This window comes from Protopterus annectens, chromosome 14.part0 (assembly GCF_019279795.1).
Source record: "Protopterus annectens isolate FY-2018-M chromosome 14.part0, PAN1.0, whole genome shotgun sequence".
Classification (NCBI taxonomy): Eukaryota; Metazoa; Chordata; order Ceratodontiformes; family Protopteridae; genus Protopterus; species Protopterus annectens.
This window is the reverse complement of record NC_056748.1, coordinates 1073691824-1073705903: the sequence shown is the minus strand read 5'-3', so window position 1 is coordinate 1073705903 and position 14080 is coordinate 1073691824. Positions and strand designations below refer to the sequence as shown.

Below are 14080 nucleotides of genomic sequence, written 5' to 3'. Positions count from 1 at the left end.
GGTCTGGTATCTGAACAAACAAGGAGGGACCAGATCGTACCCCCTTTGCAGAGAGGCCATGAGAGTGTGGGAATGGGCTGTAGCTACCAACCGCTTCTTGGTAGCGACCCACATCCCGGAAAGTCAAATGTATTGGCGGACAAATTAAGCAGGACAATTCTCTCTCCTCACGAATGGTCTCTAAACCGCACAGTAGCAGCCCAGGTTTTCAAGAGATGGGGGACGCCGTGCTGCGACCTATTTGCAACTCCACAAAACGCCAAGTGCCAAAGGTTCTTCTCCTTGATCCCACATCAAGAAGTACCAGCCATGGATGCTCTAGCACAACCTTGGCCAACAGGGCTACTTTATGCCTTTCCTCCAATTCCACTTCTTCCCAAAGTTATTCAAAAAGCTTCTCAACTGGGGTCTTTAATGATTCTGATTGCCCCATACTGGCCTCGTCAGATATGGTTTCCTTACCTGAAGAAGCATGCAGTGGACGATCCGTGGACCTTAGACCTGATTCGGACTTGCTAATCCATCAGTCGGGACATTGGCATCAGTCCCTTCAATCCTTGAAATTGACAGCTTGGCTCCTCCACTTCCGACCTTAGTTAGAAGGCACACACTAGATCCGGAAGTTGTTCACATTTTATCTTCGCCCACAAACCCACCACTAACAAATTGTACCTCAGTAAGTGGAAGAGGTTTGCTATCTGGGCTCAACTCAAGGGCTTAGACCCTATCACTGCTCCTGTCCCAGAGGTTTTGAAATTCTTAACATCCCTGTTTAATCAGGGATCTTCTGTCTCAACTATTAAAGTCCAACTAGCGGCTATCTCTAAATTCCACGAATCCACGGATCCTCCTTTGATGAGCAGCAGACTATGCAAAACGTTCATTAAAGGTGCGAGTCTATTAAGACCACCAGTTTTCATCCTGCACCTCCGTGGGATCTTGATTTAGTGCTTCGCATTAACATCTCCCCCTTTCGAACCGGCTGCTACATGCGAGTTAAAATATCTGTCTTGGAAAACGGCATTCTTAGTGGCTATTACTTCTGCAAGAAGAGTTTCAGAGCTTCAAGCCCTGTCTATTAAACCACCGTACTTGATTTTCCACAAGGATAGAGTATCACTTAGGCCTAATCCATCCTTTGTCCCAAAGGTCTGTTCTAGTTTCTGTCTTCAACAATCTCTAGAGCTACCAGTTTTCTTTCCAAAATTCTCCAATGAAGCAGAATACACTCTCCATAAATTGGATGTTCACAGGCAATTACGCTTCTATTTAGACAGGACTCAGCAACTTCGTAAGTCAGACCAGTTGTTTGTGTCCTTCTCAGATAATAAATTGGGCCAAACCATCACAAAAGCCACTATCTCAAAATGGATCAGAGATTGCATAGCTCAGGCCTATTCTTCGAATAAGCAACTTACAACATCTATCAAAGCTCATTCTACCAGAGCTATGGCTACTTCTATAGCTTTTCATTCCAAGCTCGCTATATCGGAAATCTGTGCTGGCTACTTGGTCCAACCCGCACACTTTCATTTCCCACTACAAATTGGATGTGGCATCTAAAGGACGAGCATCTTTTGGTTCCACGGTACTCAGGAGTGTTTTCCAGTGAGCCACCCAGGATTCAGGTGCTAGGGACGCTGTCCCATCATTCAGAATGTAGGCGAGATAGGATCACATAACATCTTTTAGTTATGTACTCACCATAACTTCAGATGTTTGGGATCCATCTCTACATTCCTAATACCCACCCTCCTTCCCCCTGCCTTGGAGATCAGAAGAGATTGAACGGTTTTGAGTTCTACTGTTTTATCTTGTTTCATCTGACGATGTTATATAAGCAGGGCGTGCATGTGTGCATGTATGCGGACAAACTAGATCTGGGGGACTGGTAGTGGTGCATCCTGGGATATAGTAAGCTCAGCCAATAAGAGACTTCGCTCTTTGGCATAAGCGTGCCGAGTCGGAGCCGAGGGATCGGCTCCGAACCCATCATTCAGAATGTAGGCGAGATGGATCCCAAACATCTGAAGTTATGGTGAGTACATAACTAAAAGATATCTAGTCACTAAACATTTGTGCGCTCAGCCAATTATTAAAAATGTTGTCAACCCGATACAATATTCAGGAAGTGTGTGTGGGATGTCTGTGCTTAAACTACAGTGTGCTTAACAGGAGCATGACAACTCTGTGAAGATAATTTCTACAAGTCCTAACTCTACAAAATGGTATTGCTGAAAACCTGCAAACAGTAAAACCATCTTTACTTTTTCCCAAATATTGTGTGATCATGGTGTTGGTATATATAGGTTGGTGGGGAGAGGTTTTCCTAGGTTTGTTAAGTGTTTACTTTTTTAGTGAAAGCAGTTTGGAGGTTGGGCACTCAGTTTAACTTTTGATAAGTCAATATGAATCTTTGCTACTTGGGCTGTGTTGTTAATATGAAATGCATGTTTTTAAGACTAGGACAATAGGTAAGCCTTATTAAAAGGGATGCAAATAATCTGCCCATGGCATTTGATAAATGATCTTCTAACCAGAACTTAATGAGGACAAACTGTTCATACAGATATTTTTCTTTTCATAATGAGACATTTAACTTTATATGTGGTTTTATATTAAATTAATATAGCATAAAGCCCTTAGTTAAGCAGCAGTCTGACAGAGAATAGAAGTATTTACTCTTGTTACTTCACATCTGAAGCCTTAATGTGTACAGTCAGGTGTTAGCACACTGGAGATCATAGCAGACAGAATGAGTCATTATTATGTTTAGCACTGTGGCTAAATTTTCATGTATTAGAAAATCATAGCGAGTATAGAAACATCTTACATGCACACACAGGCTCTAACACACAAAAAAGGCAAAAGAAGCTGTCCACAGGATATGTTTAACAGTTTAGTACTTTCATTCTATCCAAAATCAGAACCTTGTTTCTTTTGAATATAGAAACGTTTTGTCTGCATGGCTTTCAGGAAACTTGCAAACAAACATTACACAAGGCTGTAGTAAAATCATTCGTTTCAGTTATGTTGCAAGATATATAGTTTATAACTGTACATGATGTAATACTGGACATTTTCAATTATTTTTACTTTAAAGTGTTTATAATAAGATCTGAAGTAGGATATTCATTTGTCTGCAACCTGTGGGTTATGGATCCGATATCGGATCCGAACCGGCATAGTTTCCAGCTATGGATCCAAGCTCTCAGCTCCTCCCCTCACCCATAATGCCCTGCTCTACCCTCATGACCTCAGATCTTGTTTGCCGCGCTGGTAACTGGATGTGGTGTCTTTAGCTCTCAGCTAAGTGGTATTTTTCTTGTTAAAAATAGAAATTTTTTGCTTTCTTTAAACTTTTTGTGTGAAAGTTGTAGGTTCCCTTTGTGTATTGACTGTTTTTAGTTTAATTTTAATTTACAGTAGTATTTTTATTCCCTCCCCTCGCTGGTACGTAGAGTGTGTGTGAGGCCTGTGTGCTTGTTTTAGTTTTTGTTAAGTTACTTCTGTAACTTTTGGGGAAGTTTTGACTATGGCTGACCAGCCTAAGTCATTCTTTTCTAAATGCTCCGAGTGTGGCCATAAGCTCTCACCGGCTGATGGCCACACTCGGTGTGTTAAGTGTCTTGGGGTTGAGCACCTCACATCTGGCTGTTCCATTTGTGCAGGGTTCAACCCCAGGGCACTGAGGGAGCGGAGGTCCAAGCTGGTCCTGGCGGGTCTTTTACCGCCGGACTCGGCTCCGACCCCCGCTCCTTCGGGGACTCCTGCGGCTGCAGCTGTTCCCCCTGTAGCACCCCCTCCTGCTCCTGGGACTCAAACTCCCGCTTCAGGACAGGAGAGGGATGCTTCTAAGAAGGACCGGAGGGAGAAGCACAAGCGGCGGGCCGAGACCTCTGTTTCGGCCCCGCCTGCCAAGCGGGCTTCTCCCCCGGCTTCCTTGTTGGAGCGGTCTCCTCCTTCTCGGCTCCGGTCACCTGTGTGCTTCTCACCGGGTCCTGAGGAGGAGGAGACCCGATCTCCGGCGAGGCTATCGAGGAGGCATTCCAGGCCTACCTCGGTAGCCTCGTCGAGATCTACCCATAGCCTTTCGGATGCTGATCTGGACCGGATGATGCGAAGGTTCATCCAGGCCCAGATGCAGATGGGAGTGCTCTTGCCTCCCCCCCCTCCGGGGGGGAGCTCAACACCCTTTTCAAGCCTATCGCCCCTTCTCCGACCCGCTTCCCGGGTTCGGAGCAGCTGGAGCCGAGCAGCTTCGGAGCCGGGGGGAGGTCGGATCCGATAGTACTGGGTACCGGATCCGACCATGCCCTCGAGTGCGTCGGACCCGATCTCGGAGCCTGGATCCGAGCCGGATCCGGGGATCAGTGCTCCTTCGGCGCCGTCTGTGTCGGAGCGCACTGTCCTTCGGATCCGAGTGCCGCGCCGGCTCCGATCAACTCTTCGGATCCGAGGGGGAGCCGATTGTCGGATCCTTTAGTCGAGGTCGGCTCCCTTCGGCTTTTGATGTAGTGGAGAGGGCTCTGTTGAGGGTCTCCGGACCCCGGCACTTGCTTCGCCCGTCCCCGCTCCCTCTGCAGTGGGCCAGGCTTCCACCATCCGGCCCCTGGGACAGCCCGTTTCTGTGCCCCAAGTTGCTCCTATGGAGCAAATGGCTGCTTGCGAGGACTCTTCTGACAGCCCCCCAGAGGAGGCTCCTCGCAAGCATACGTGCAAAAGGAGGCACATAGACTCCCCTGAGTCTCTCACTGAAGACACGGACTTGGAGGAAGGGGAAGGCTCCCCAGGGTCACGGCCCGAGGATGTCTCCTTCGGAGACATCATGGAAATGCTCCGTATCAGGGGGGGGTGGTCTGCCCCCAAGTCTTCCTCGGACGAGTCCGTGTTCTTGGAGGCATTCGAAACGGGCCCGTCTACCTCTTGGGTGTCCCCTGCCGACCCCTGGTGGACCTTATTACCACCAGGGCGTGGAAGGAACCGGACACCGTGGAGCCAATTCCCAAAAGACCTGACAAAATCCTTAGCCCGCCTTCTGACAGGACCCATTGGAGTAAGGGGCCTCCTGTAGATGCCATGTTGATGGCGGCGGCCACAAAGAGGGAACTGGCTCAGGAGAGTCCCTCAGTCCACCCACCGAGCAAGGAGTCTCGGATGATGGACCGCTTGGGGAAGCGGATGTTCAGTTCGGCGACCTTTTCGGTGAGGGCGCTGAACTATTTGGCACACGTTATTCGGATGCAGCGAGACCTTATTAAAGAGTACGCTGCATCCCCCCCTGAGTCCATTTCGGAGGAGGACAGAGCTCTGCACTCCACCAAAATGGCCACTCTAAGGTCAGTCACAAATACTTCTATGCGGCTACTCTCCCATGCTACGGAGGGCGCCGCTAGAGCTGCGGGGACAGGACTGGTCGCTAGGCGTCAGGCCTGGCTCCGCCACTGCGATTTCTCTGAGCCCTTCAAGGCGCTTTAACGCCCTTTGATGGTTCTGCTCTGTTTGGCAAGACCGTTCGCGACGTTGACCCAGAGCGAGAAGGACGGAAGACGCTGTCTGCCGTCGGAATCCGCTTCTCTGCACCCCAGAGGCCCTATTCTAGGAACCAAAAGGGTCAGAAGAAGATGTGGTTCCGGAAGTCGCAGCAGTCCCAGCCTGCTCCGGACAACCAGTCCTTCCGTGGCAGAGGAGGACAAGGAGGACGCCGCCCTAGAGGCAGAGGGGCTCCCAGAAACTTCGGGTCCAGGGAACCTTTCTCTGAACGGCCCGCGCAGCAGCCCTGAGGGGCTGCCCGACTGCTCTACTCTGGAGGCAGTCGGGGGACGTTTTTCGGGGCACCTAGCGGCATGGGAGTCCATAACATCGGACCGCTGGGTTCTCCAAATCATATCCAGGGATATCACATTCCTTTCCTTCACCTTCCAAAGATGCAGTCCCTCCCAGACGTACCACCCGGTCAAAGGGAGGCCGCTTTAGCAGGAATTGGCCATCTGCTAGAGAAAAGAGCCATCCAGCCCGTTCCCCCAGACCAGATCGGATCAGGGTTCTACTCCAGGTTCTTTTTAGTGCCAAAAAAGACGGGGGAACTAAGACCAATCCTAGACCTCTCTCTCCTGAATCTGGCAGTCCCCAAAGAAAAATTCCGAATGGTCACTCTACAATCTATTCTCCCCCTTCTGGGAGAATGCCACTGCATGTCCTCGATAGATCTCAAGGACCCGTTCTACCTCATCCTAATGGACAGGCGCTCCAGGAGGTTTCTCCGCTTCGGCTGGGAGCCAGTCACTACCAGTTCGGGTCCTTCCCTTTGGTCTCACCACAGCCCCAGGGTGTTTACCAAAGTACTAGCAGTGGTAGCGGGCCAGCTGAGGGTTCAGAGGGTGCAGGACATTGCCTAGCTGGAGGACTGGGACCTTACTGCCCCAACAAGGGATCTACTTCTCTCGGCGAGACTCCTTTCTCCATCTTGCTCCATTTCTGGGCATCACAATAAATACAAACGTCCAACCTGGCACCCACTCAGCTCTTAGATTTCATAGGGGCCAGACTAGACACAAGGAGTTTACGAGCCTTCCTTACTGCGGACAGGATTCTGAATCTGCAGCTCCAGGTGCGGGCCATTCTCCATTCAAGTTCTGTTCCAGCGGAGTTGGTCCTGAGGGCTCTAGGGTCCATGGCTTCGTCGATAGCTCTTCTTCCTCTTGCCAGGCTCAATATGCGCATTCTACAGTGGACGCTCTTAGTACAGTGGTCTTACCTTGCTCTTCCCATGTATCATCCCATAGCGATCAGCAAGGCTTGCAAGCGGTCCCTCTTGTGGTGGCTCCACTCCCCGGATCTCCACGAGGGTCGCCCATTTTGTGCTTCTCCCCCTCTCGCCACGGTGACCACGGACGCCTCCCGCCTCGGGTGGGGGGGGCACTTTGCGGGCCGGACAGTCCAAGGCACGTGGAACGATACAGAGACCTTACTGCATATCAATGTTCTAGAGATGAGAGCTGTGCTCTTAGCGTTGCTAGCACTTCAGGACTTTCTTCCCTTGGGAACAATTGCGATTCAGTCGGACAATATGTCTGTTGTCTGGTACATCAACAAGCAAGGGGAACAAGGTCTTACCCTCTTTGTCGAGAGGCCATGAGAGTTTGGGAATGGGCAATCTCCACCAATCGCTTTCTCATAGCAACGCACATTCCGGTCGGTCCAACATCCTAGCGGACAAGCTCAGTCGCACCATTCTGACCCCTTACGAGTGGTCTCTCAATTGTCAAGTAGCGGAACGCATATTCGCACGGTGGGGAACCCTTCATGCGATCTTTTTGCCTCTCCCTCAAACACCAAGTGCGACAGTTTTTTCGCTCTGATACCTCCTCCCGGAGGTACCCCAAGAGACGCTCTGGTGCATGCTTGGCCACCCGGTCTTCTGTATGCCTATCCACCCTTGCCTCTGATGCTGCAAGTTCTTCAGAAAGCCTCTCGGGTGGGTTGCAGAATGATTCTCATTGCTCCATTCTGGCCTCGACAGATCTGGTTCCCCTTCCTAAGGTCTCACTCGGTGAATCCTCCTTGGATTCTAGATCCCATCCCGGATCTGATATCCCATCCATCCTGCATTCCTCCTCCGAACCTGGACAACCTGAAGCTGACCGCTTGGCTGCTCCAGTTCCACTCTTGATAAGGACTCCCGGTATTTCTTCACCGGTAAAGGCTATTTTGGTGGCGGCTCATAAACCAGCCACTAGAAAGGTTTACCGAAGCAAATGGAAACGTTTCTCTGTGTGGGCGGAGCGGCAAGGCCTAGATCCCTTCACGGTTCCTCTCCCCGTAGTGCTTGATTTTCTAACCTCTCTTTAATGATGGTGCCAGCAGTTCCACAGTCAAAGTTCAACTGGCGGCAATCTCTCACTATCACATTGGTCAAGAATCTAATCCTCTTATGTCAGCCAAATTGTGCAAAACCTTTCTTAAAGGTACTTTCCTTCTCAGGCCCCTATTAAGCAAGCAGTTACTCCTTGGGACCTTTCTCTGGTCCTACAGGCCTTGACCGCTCCCCTTCGAGCCCATGCTACAGTGGACCTCAAATTCTTGTCTTACAAGACAGCCTTTTGGTAGCCATTACATCAGCCAAGAGAGTTTCTGAACTTCAAGCTTTATCAGCTAAACCTCCTTACTTGGTGTTTTATCCGGACCGTGTCTGGCTCAGGACCAACCCGTCCTTCCTTCCTAAGATCGCTTCTGAAGCAAACATCAATCAATCTATTAGCCTCCTGTTTTCTTCCTAAGTATGAAAACAAAGGTGAATATAGGCTACACTCACTAGATGTTCACAGGCAACTAAGATTTTATCTCAACAGGACAGCTGGTCATAGGCAATCCGACCAGCTGTTTATTTCCTTTGCAAAATTCAATTTGGGCAAGCCAATTTCCAAAGTTTCTCTGTCCCGCTGGATTTCACAGTGCATTTTATTGGCTTATCAAGCGTCAGGAAGGCCCGCACGGAGGGTGTTCATGCCCATTCAACCCGGTCAGTATCTACCTCAGCAGCCTTCAAGGCTAGGATTCCTCTGGATGATATTTGTGCAGCAGCTACATGGGCTTCGTCTCATACATTTATTTCTCACTATAAGTTGGATCTTGCATCCAGGGTAGAGCATCCTTTGGCTCCGGTGCTCGGAATATCCTTCCATGATGGCCGCCCAAGATTCAGGTAGCTGGGGACTCTGTCCCACAGGTTGCAGACAAATGAATATCCTACTTCAGATTTAGAAGTTATGTACTCACCATAACGTTCCATCTGAGTAGGTGTATTCATTTGTCTGCAACCATCCCGCCTCCTATCCCCCTGGCCTTTTCAGTTTCCTGCATATTACTGGTTACCCTTTTGAGGGTATTGTTGCTTTGGCAAACTCGATCTGAGGTCATGAGGGTAGAGCAGGGCATTATGGGTGAGGGGAGGAGCTGAGAGCTTGGATCCATAGCTGGAAACTATGCCGGTTCGGATCCGATATCGGATCCATAACCCACAGGTTGCAGACAAATGAATACACCTACTCAGATGGAACGTTATGGTGAGTACATAACTTCTAATTAACATTATCACTTTAACACCGTGATTCCCATTATCACCACAGAGTCTATCTTAAATGGTCTAGGCACAACTAAAATAACTCCTTGGGCCTGGACAATACACCGAGAGGCCTTGTTATGATCTTAAATGGTCTAGGTACAACTAAAATAACTCCTTGGGCCTGGACAATACACCGAGCGGCCTTATGATCTTAAATGGTCTAGGTACAACTAAAATAACTCCTTGGGCCTGGACAATACACCGAGCGGCCTTGTTATGATCTTAAATGGTCTAGGTACAACTAAAATAACTCCTTGGGCCTGGACAATACACCGAGCGGCCTTGTTATGATCTTAAATGGTCTAGGTACAACTAAAATAACTCCTTGGGCCTGGACAATACACCGAGCGGCCTTGTTATGATCTTAAATGGTCTAGGTGCAACTAAAATAACTCCTTGGGCCTGGACAATACACCGAGCGGCCTTGTTATGATCTTAAATGGTCTAGGTACAACTAAAATAACTCCTTGGGCCTGGACAATACACCAAGCGGCCTTGTTATGATCTTAAATGGTCTAGGTGCAAAAAAAATAACTCCTTGGTCCTGGACAATACACAGAGCGGCCTTGTTATTACCACAATGTATGTTGATACTGAACTCCCACCTTAGATATTTAATCACAGTCTCACCACAGAGTACGTGTATGTGCTGTGGAGAACCACAGATATGATGCCTCTATAGAAGGGCTTTGTTGTAACTGACCCTATAATGTGCTCCACAGTCTCACTAATATCTGAAAAACCATGGGGTGGATCTCTGTGTCATGTAAAAATGTAATTGGTACTTACAAGCACTTTTTCCTACTGTTTATAGTTTTGTGAAGGACAAGTCTTGTTTGTGTAATTAAATATCATCCTCATATTAATTGTTTGCTAACTGGTTATCTGGGCAAGCGGTTATGGTACATTCTTGTCCAATAGAGTAGTCTCTTGCAGAATCCATCATTGCTATCCTGGGTATCTATCTCTCTGATGTGAAGACTGATGTCCAGGGTATAGTGTAGTCATCTGTGGATGAAGCAAACTCTTTGCATTACTGATTTCCCCACAGACCTTTATATTCCGCAAGAAGGGCTGTATGGAGTTTGTACCACTTGGAGCATTCATAATGGGTTTAGACATCATGGAATAAAACCTAGTGTAGTCACATTTGGGGAAACAAGTCTATCACATTCATTACCTCATAAATGGACCCTCCAAGTACAAGTTACAATAAGGAATTTTTTTTTATTGTCTACCCAGTTAATTATTAAACAGCCTCAAGATCCAAAAAGATCTTTGTTTTCCTCATTCTTGGTTATTAGTCTAATCACTGAATGTAATACACCAACTGATTCATATGTTTATTAACAAACATGTATCCTAGCTGTCTAATCATTGAATGTAATACACCGACTGATAAGTATGTTTATTACCAAACATGTATCCTAGCTGTCTAATCATTGAATGTAATACACAGACTGATGGGTATGTTTATAACCAAACATGTATCCTAGCTGTCTAATCATTGAATGTAATACACACAGACTGATGGGTATGTTTATAACCAAACATGTATCCTAGCTGTCTAATCATTGAATGTAATACACAGACTGATGGGTATGTTTATAACCAAACATGTATCCTAGCTGTCTAATCATTGAATGTAATACACAGACTGATGGGTATGTTTATAACCAAACATGTATCCTAGCTGTCTAATCATTGGATGTAATACACAGACTGATGGGTATGTTTATAACCAAACATGTATCCTAGCTGTCTAATCATTGAATGTAATACACAGACTGATGGGAATGTTTATAACCAAACATGTATCCTAGCTGTCTAATCATTGAATGTAATACACAGACTGATGGGTATGTTTATTACCAAACATGTATCCTAGCTGTCTAATCATTGAATGTAATACACAGACTGATGAGTATGTTTATTACCAAACATGTATCCTAGCTGTCTAATCATTGAATGTAATACACAGACTGATGGGTATGTTTATAACCAAACATGTATCCTAGCTGTCTAATCATTGAATGTAATACACACAGACTGATGGGTATGTTTATAACCAAACATGTATCCTAGCTGTCTAATCATTGAATGTAATACACAGACTGAGTATGTTTATAACCAAACATGTATCCTAGCTGTCTAATCATTGAATGTAATACACCGACTGATGAGTATGTTTATTACCAAACATGTATCCTAGCTGTCTAATCATTGAATGTAATACACAGACTGATGGGTATGTTTATTACCAAACATGTATCCTAGCTGTCTAATCATTGAATGTAATACACAGACTGATGGGTATGTTTATAACCAAACATGTATTCTAGCTGTCTAATCATTGAATGTAATACACAGACTGATTCATATGTTTATTACCAAACATGTATCCTAGCTGTCTAATCATTGAATGTAATACACAGACTGATTCATATGTTTATTACCACACATGTATCCTAGCTGTCTAATCACTGAATGTAATACACAGACTGATGGGTATGTTTATAACCAAACATGTATCCTAGCTGTCTAATCACTGAATGTAATACACAGACTGATGGGTATGTTTATTACCAAACATGTATCCTAGCTGTCTAATCATTGAATGTAATACACCGACTGATGAGTATGTTTATTACCAAACATGTATCCTAGCTGTCTAATCATTGAATGTAATACACAGACTGATGGGTATGTTTATAACCAAACGTGTATCCTAGCTGTCTAATCACTGAATGTAATACACAGACTGATGGGTATGTTTATCACCAAACATGTATCCTAGCTGTCTAATCATTGAATGTAATACACAGACTGATGGGTATGTTTATTACCAAACATGTATCCTAGCTGTCTAATCATTGAATGTACTACACAGACTGATGGGTATGTTTATTACCAAACATGTATCCTAGCTGTCTAATCATTGAATGTAATACACAGACTGATGGGTATGTTTATTACCAAACATGTATCCTAGCTGTCTAATCATTGAATGTAATACACAGACTGATGGGTATGTTTATTACCAAACATGTATCCTAGCTGTCTAATCATTGAATGTAATACACAGACTGATTCATATGTTTATTACCAGACATGTATCCTAGCTGTCTAATCACTGAATGTAATACACAGACTGATGGGTATGTTTATTACCAAACATGTATCCTAGCTGTCTAATCATTGAATGTAATACACAGACTGATGGGTATGTTTATTACCAAACATGTATCCTAGCTGTCTAATCATTGAATGTAATACACAGACTGATGGGTATGTTTATTACCAAACATGTATCCTAGCTGTCTAATCATTGAATGTAATACACAGACTGATGGGTATGTTTATTACCAAACATGTATCCTAGCTGTCTAATCATTGAATGTAATACACAGACTGATGGGTATGTTTATAACCAAAAATGTATCCTAGCTGTCTAATCACTGAATGTAATACACAGACTGATGGGTATGTTTATAACCAAACATGTATCCTAGCTGTCTAATCATTGAATGTAATACACAGACTGATGAGTATGTTTATTACCAAACATGTATCCTAGCTGTCTAATCATTGAATGTAATACACAGACTGATGAGTATGTTTATTACCAAACATGTATCCTAGCTGTCTAATCATTGAATGTAATACACAGACTGATGGGTATGTTTATTACCAAACATGTATCCTAGCTGTCTAATCATTGAATGTAATACACAGACTGATGAGTATGTTTATTACCAAACATGTATCCTAGCTGTCTAATCATTGAATGTAATACACAGACTGATGGGTATGTTTATTACCAAACATGTATCCTAGCTGTCTAATCATTGAATGTAATACACAGACTGATGGGTATGTTTATAACCAAAAATGTATCCTAGCTGTCTAATCACTGAATGTAATACACAGACTGATGGGAATGTTTATAACCAAACATGTATCCTAGCTGTGTAATCATTGAATGTAATACACAGACTGATGGGTATGTTTATAACCAAACATGTATCCTAGCTGTCTAATCATTGAATGTAATACACAGACTGATGGGTATGTTTATTACCAAACATGTATCCTAGCTGTCTAATCATTGAATGTAATACACAGACTGATGGGTATGTTTATAACCAAACATGTATCCTAGCTTGAAAGTTGTCAGCATTTCTTAGCCTAGAGAATCAGAATGGGTCGGCTCCCTTAGCTGTCTGGTTAGATTTAAGTCTGGATGGAGATCTCTGTCTTGCTTTTTGGACTGAAAATATTTTGCTAGATCTTTTGTACCTCAATACAGGCAGTGTTAGTAATGCTTGCTCCAAAAGTCTCAACTTGTGTCAAACCATAAATAGGACTTAGAAGGATAGATTCATTACAAAAGGATTTCCTACCTGTGCCGCAGACTTTACTTGATTGTTAAATGGAGTAACACCTTAACTTCCTTCAGGTTAAGTCCACATAAATTTCATCCAGGGATTAGTATTGAGACCTCTATCAAACCTACTGACTATGCTTTCTTGGATGCATGACTAGGCCGTAGAAACCACGTGATTATTAGTACTTGGTTATGGTTCAGTCCAATATTGCTCCAGTACACTATTTGGAAATCAAGGGAGAAACAGAATTTAGGCATGCTGCTAGAAAACATTGAATTTTACTATATTACTTATTGTTGGTTTAAAGTAACTTGCATTTTACATCTATTAAACAGCTAACTTGTTAGAATGCCATCTTCTTGCTTGCCTGTTTCGGTTCTTTGATCCTAACAGTATAATGTAAAACTTTTCATGTCACCATGAATTTTTGATCTTTGAAAAACTCAGCAAAATGCATTAAAAGCCTGGCTTGAATTTTATTGATTTGTCTGCTCTTGAAGGGTTATGTCTCTCCCCTGGCTTTCTGTCTAAATGTACAATAAGACTGCTTTTCTTTCACTTCATACTG

General features: G+C 44.8%; 1 protein-coding gene across 1 annotated transcript in view; it reads left to right on the top strand.

The window, feature by feature from the left end:
• Positions 1-14080, top strand: part of LOC122788763 (outer dynein arm protein 1-like) — a 683950-nt gene that overhangs the window by 275410 nt on the left and 394460 nt on the right. The window lies entirely within an intron of this gene.